Source organism: Laccaria bicolor, genomic scaffold (genome assembly GCF_000143565.1).
Source record: "Laccaria bicolor S238N-H82 LACBIscaffold_37 genomic scaffold, whole genome shotgun sequence".
NCBI lineage: Eukaryota > Fungi > Basidiomycota > Agaricomycetes > Agaricales > Hydnangiaceae > Laccaria > Laccaria bicolor.
This window is the reverse complement of record NW_001889908.1, coordinates 371,029-377,831: the sequence shown is the minus strand read 5'-3', so window position 1 is coordinate 377,831 and position 6,803 is coordinate 371,029.

Genomic DNA, 6,803 nt, shown 5'->3' with positions numbered 1-6,803 from the left:
TGAAGTGGCTCGGTTGTGTGTGGCACAACTGAGCTGACTTCTTTTAAGTTTCGTAGTATTTCTCTATTGTGGCGACGCGACGCATCAGTATTGATGCGTACGCGGGAATCGCCGTAAACAGTTTTCACGAGCGGTTCAGCCGATTTGAATGGTCCGCTTAGTGATTTTTCTCTCTATTATTAGATACTATGCCCGGGCCTCGGACCGTACAGCAAATCGTTCATAGTTTTTCTCTTTTGGCAGGCTTCGGAATATTTCACGAAGCTTAGTTTTCTTAGGTCAATGATGCCATGATTTGTGATGCGCGTGATGCGTCTCTCCACATGACTTCTTGGATCATGCTTCGTAGCACGTGACCAAATGACTTCTCGCATCAGGTACGCGTCGAGTTTCTACGCTCGCGCGTTTATCTTTAGAATTAATATCTTTTAATCCATAATAAAGTGAGACCCTGGTTTGGTGTAAACTCCAACACCCTGTGCGGGGGTGTTTTTACTCTAGAACACTCGGTAGCGTACTATTTCATGGTAGTGTAGCCTTTTATTAGACTTCGAGTATATTGAGGTGATTCGGTCACGAACCGACCGCAATTCCTACTGTCTAAGGCGTGCACATTTCTCGGATGTAGACTTTAATCGACTAGACCGGGTTGCGTCTAACAATCCTTATGATCAATGTGACTGTATTTCTACTATAGGAGGTTTTATAGGAGAAATCGCTAAAATTCGCATTTTTACGGGTGTATTGTTACACTCTGTATCAACGTCCATAAATCTGCCTATATAAGGCGAGAATAAATGGTTCATAAGTGCCTGGTAGGTGGCAGGCGCATTACAGTCGCCTTGTTGAAGGACGTGACTAACCATGTTTCCGTCAGGTGTGGTCATGGCAGTTCGGTGTACATGGGCGGGATCGATGCGGATTTGTTCATACGCATCTTTGCCATCCATCATTGAGCGGAAACGATGTTGAGCCACTCGTCGCAATATGCCTTCAGGGTCTGGCAACGGCGATGTCATTTTGTGAGTGTTTTCATTGCGTGCTCTTAGATCAAACACAGTTCTCAATAGCGCTGGCTCCCCAGGCTTTCGGGGTTTTACAATCAAAAGCATGGGGATTGTATTAGAGGCATTCGTGACCTCCCAGCGTCCAGTACACAGGTAAGCATCACGCTTTTCAGCCCATTGTGAGCGCAGGGCCTCAGGGCATTGTGAAGGACGCCACTGATAGACTTTGTTCTCGTCGATCAGGGGGATCATATGATTTATCACCCTTAAGGGTGGTAATTGGGTTTCATTCACCGTTTTACACAATGGCTTGGTGTATTCTCGAAGAAGGCGGCGGGTTGGCTCCAAACCATCCTCTTCCAGAGAAACAGTGCGTGATGACATATCCGCCACAGCCGAGCCAAGGATGGGCTTCGCGTCGTCACACCCAATGACCACACGTGGTGGATTGAGGCCAACACAAACTTGGTGTTGATACATCCAGGGTGTTCCTAAGATGACGTCGTAGTTTGACAGGTTTATTATATCAAGGTATCGTTCCTCGGATATATTTTGATACTCAAATCTGACTTTAGCACCTGAGTTTATTTTAGATCTAGAGCCCTGAACTGCGAGCTGTAGACCTAGCGGTACGTCCAATTTTACTCACTTTACTTTTATCTGATCGGCCATCATGGAAGACAGAAAGTCTCCCAACGATCCGGAGTCCAACAGAGCATGAGCGGGATGACCGTCAATTTTTACCGTCACTACGACAGGCCGCGGGACTTTACGAGCTGAGTCCTTTGTGGCAGCGGCGTTTTGTTGCACGGCTGGATAGGTACCACGGGGTACTTGAACACCGTATATCGCCAGGTCCGTTTTGTTTTCTGATGGAACGCAGGCTGGCTCCTTGTGCACGTGTGTATCACAATCGCACAAGATCTTTGGTGGAGTTTTACCCACAGTGGTGCTACTTCCTCCACCTGAGTCATCATCAGGTTTTTGGCCTGAGTGCCTAGGTGGGGGATCCGGTTGTACAAAGAACTCAAGGAGTTCTGCTAACCTGTCTTCATACCAGGCCGCTATCAAACTGCAGGCTCTCAGCAAGGAACCTGGGCAAACGAACCCACAAGTCCCAGCGTGTGTCCTGAATGATGAACAAGTCATCATCAAAGGCGTCGAGGTAGACATAAAATCTACGCGACAAGCATACGTCGGGGAAGTCCTCGTCAAATCGATAAGGTGCGCCATTGATTAAGTGGCGTGCAATTTCCCGTTCTAATACCTCTCCCATTACTAGTTGAGGGATGTCATTCTCCCATCGTCGGGTTGAATAACCACTACGTAGGGAGCATCTGTGCGTGTACCAGTGGGCAGGTGCGAAGTCATGTCTTCGTACCCGCTCCAATGCTAACGACGCTACAGTTCGTTGAAGCTGGTCTTCTATTCGAATGAAGTCGTCGTCGATCCGATACACACGGAACCGAGTATGAGGTGTTTGCGGATACAGTGAATCACCAGGGTACGGATCCGATGCATCCAGGATCCTGATGATGGTATCTGAGAAAATGTCTCTGATAGGATGGTAAGGACGCCCCTCGTTCTCTGTATCCTCGTCAGACACATGAATAACTGTATTGTCATCAGGGTTGTCCGTTAATTCGTTGTCGGATAAGGGCTGATGATCAGTCTCCTCGTCAGAGTCGGTCTCAATAATCGGCCACAATCTGGCTGGGTTTTCACCTTCAGAGTCTAAGTCCGAATCAGTACCTGACTGAAGACCAGGCATTTCATCATCGTCATCGTCGGAGTCACTCCCTGGGTGTAAGGCAGGTAAATCCTCTTCCTCATTAGCTGGATCACCATCTTCAAATAGGGAAAGCACCCATAGGCGATCAAAGATTGAGAAGTCAAGATCTAAGTTGTCTTTGAAGACGTCCTGCGAAGACTTAGGCCAACGCTTGGAGTGGTACCAATTCCCCAGGTCAAAGTGGGGGTTAGCGAGAGTGTCCTCATCTATGGTAAGAGGCTCGTCAAAGTCCTCATCGTGGATGTAGTACTGATATTCACTCCTTTGGACAACTGTGAATCGAAATTCATTGTCTATCTCGGGGTTGGATGTGGGGTACAAGGTAGATATACCGCTGCACAAGACCATCATTGCGTTATATCCGTAAGTGTCCCCCATTGTCCATACACGCTTAGGTCGATCGTGCAGCTTATTTCGCCGTGCTTGCCAGCGCGCATACCATTCTCCCAAACGGAAGTAATGGTTTCTGAGGTGACCAGCCCATACACCACAGCCTTGGCGGGTCAGGCGATCGTAGATGTGGTAAATGTCGGGATTGCCAGGTCGTAGATAGACCTCGAATCTTTGTTTGACACTAGTGCCAATATGCTCACTGTCCCCGGGGTAGGGTTGCATGATATCTAGAACATATTCTGCCATCAGGGCAAGACTGTCCCCCATTCTTTTTCGTCGACGCGAGGTAGGGTTATATTCCATCCAGCTTGGTTCATAGGAATACCAGAGGTTGGGGGGTTCTTCCCACCTGACCATGTTGAGCTCCAGATTGTCAAGAATGTCAACATCGTCAGAACTGTCTTGTGTAATTTCTATGTTATAGTTGGCTAGTCCTGGAGGCTTACTTCCAGAGGCATGCACATTATGCCCATCAGGGCAGTTGCGAGACAAATGTCCAGGTTTTTTACATTTGAAACAAGAACCAGAGGCTAATAATTCTGTTTTCTCTTTGTCACTAAGCCGAGGGGTTGATTTTTCCCTTTGGAAATTAGTGGGTTTGGAGCTCTTCCATTCCCTCTTATTATTGTTGAAGTGACCGTTAGAATTTCGGGGCGTTTGCGAACGAAATCTATTGTTCCCTGTTTGGGAATTCGGCGGCTTCTGTTGATTTGAGGGTGTCTGGGAGCTCCCACGAGTAGTTTGCGAACCGAAGCGTTTCTGCCCCGATCTGTTCTTTTCACTCGGATGAGTCCGATTATTTTGGTGGGAGCTGGAGGGAGCTCCTCCACCAAAATTATTATTGTTATTACTCCGTCGGTGCTGAGGGTCAAACTTTTCTGAAGTTTCAAAAGTTTCAGCACCTTCCTGGATTTCTTCCCAAGAGGACATTTCGGGGTTTAGTCCAAATATCCAGAGTTGTTTTTGGAGGGGGGCACGGAGCCCGTTCCAAAATTTGACAACTTTCTCACGTTTGTCTATAACGCCAATCATGATGAAAAGTTCCTTGAGTTCGAATGCATAATCCGAAACGGTCTTATTGTTTTGGAAGCATTTTCTAAGTTTCTCTCGTAGTTCCGTTCTGTAATTGGAGGGAAAACAGTAATTAAATAACTGTACAAAGAACTCTTTAAGTGTCCACTCATGAGGATTGAGCGAGACATTTTGAGTATAAAAGTCGTAAGCTTTCCCTTTCAAGTAATAGGAAAGGACAAAGGCTCGACGTTCTTTACGGACTTTTCCAGTTGTAACATAGTCCGTCCCTTCAGTGACGAATCGATGGTACGCGCGTGCGTCAGCTGCTCCATCGTACTCAACAGGAGGGATTGGTCTGATCAAGGTTTTAGGTTTCCTGGATCGTGATCGGTGGCGTCGGTTACGCCGCCGTTTAGATCTGTGCCTGGGACGCCTTCGCACTCGGCGGCTATTGATTGAGCTGTCAGATCGCTCGTCGTCTGAATCACTCAAATCCAATGTGCTACTGGAGCTGGGGGACGAATCGGAGCTGGACGAGCTCGAGCTAGGTTGTCGGCGGTGCCGGGAAGACTTCTTTGGCCTATCTATGTTCTCAAGTGCGCGCCCAAGGTAGCTTTTGGGGGCAATCTGATTGAACGGCTCATTGGTCCGAGCAGCCTTTACCAATAAGGCTTTGCGATGATCTTTGTCTTTCTTGACAGATCGTGCGGGCGTTTGTTCCAAGTTTACGCTGGAGGGGTTCTTGGAAGGTTTACTCCTCCCTCGGTGAGTGGCTGCAACCTTTCGGGGGTTTTCCTCATCTGAATTGTCAGATTCAAGGATTCGGTCACGTTTTATTGTGAAGGACTCCAACGCCACTCGCTGGGCGTCGACGTCAAGTTCGTCGTCGCTGAGCTCTGCGTTGCCCCAATTGCGGGGATCAACTCCCTTCCCTTTGGGGTTAGAGGGGCCCTCACCTCGCGACTCGGACCTGTCGCGTGGTGCCGTCTTTCTTTGAACTTTCTCATAACGACGCGAGAGTTGTTCTTTCTGGGCGCTGGTTAATTGTTTTTCAGCTTCCATAACCACAGTGTCTTGTTCTGCAGCTAAGTCATTAACTCGGTTCTGAGCTATTTCGACTTTTTTTGTAGTCTTTTTGTTCTTTCTCAAAGAATCCAGGCTTCTGGAGCGCCTATGGACCACTGTGGTCCACGGATTTTGGTTATCATCCAGATTGCTTATCTCACTTAGCGAGGAAGTATCGCTCTCGTGGTCATTACGGTTAGTAACAATATTTTTTGTATTGTTTGGGCTAACGTCTTTAGTTTTAACGACTAAAGTTTCTTCCACCCCTGCTGAGTGTGCAAGGGTTTCAGTATCACCCGAAGGCGCTTCTTCCCCGATAGCGGACGCTGGTGAGGAAGGTCGGGAGGCCACGACGTCGCTGTAGGAGCGCGTTGTTTCCTCAATGGCGCGATCATTCGTCGCAGTCGAGTATGCCTGTGAACCGAGTACATTAGTACTAATTTTAGGGGTTTGAACCGTACCTGGCTGGGCAGCTACGCCAGCGTGGGTGGAACGGGTTCGGAGTGTGTAACGAGAAGCAGACATAGTGTTTTAGAGTTTTTGTGAAGATAATAAAGCAAGAGGTTTTTTTGTTGCCAGTAAACGGAGGGTCCGGGTGATCAATCCGAAGTAGTCCAGTTGACGGGCAAGATAAGTCGAGTTGGGGGTTTTGTCGGGTTAAGAGTCGGGTTTTTGGTCAAAAATATGTAGCAGAAGCGTGACCGCTGTGACTGGAGGTAACAGCGGGCGGTTTTGATACACTGAGGTAGCGAGAATAGACCGTTTGAACGACTATATTCACTGAAGAGTATGTAGCTACAGTTGGCCCTTTTATACTAAGACAGAGGGGGTTTACGTAAGGTGGTAGAGGTGTACGCGTAAGCTAGAGATGTACGCGTAATCGGTAGAGTACGCGTAAGCGTTGAGGACACGTAATCACTTTGAAGTAGAGACAGACGGGGTAAGAGAATGGTAGAGAGTCCGAGATCTGTAGATTAGATGAGACGTATGAGTGTGATGCGTCACATCCGTTACAATATGACTAGTACAGTGTAATATATGATTTGCAGTGTGCAACTAATGTATGACTATTGTTTGACTATTGTAGTACGAGCATACTCAGAAACACTTAAAAAAAATGACATTTAGTCATACAAACTCAAATTCGTGACTTTCTTCTGACCAACTTCCGACTTTGCTCTTTACTGAGTGTGACGTGAAGACATGGTCGTAATCATACAGTAGTTCCACCCCTCAAATACCATTAAACATGAATGAATCCCCTCCGACCCCCGAGGTATTCAGAGCATGAATAATTATCCAAACAAGGTCTTGGTTGGTGCATTGGTAGCACCGCATGATACAGGCGGAAACGACTTGTCTCTGTTGTGTCTCTGCGTAGAATGCATAACGGTCAGTATCGACTCTCTTGAGCGAGATCATAGAAAGGTATGGTGGTTTTTTTTACCACAGGCCCGTTACAAAAGCCGAGAGACGTATATAGCAATTACAAGGCACTCGGAGGAGAATGGCAAGCATTGTCGACAGAGTCA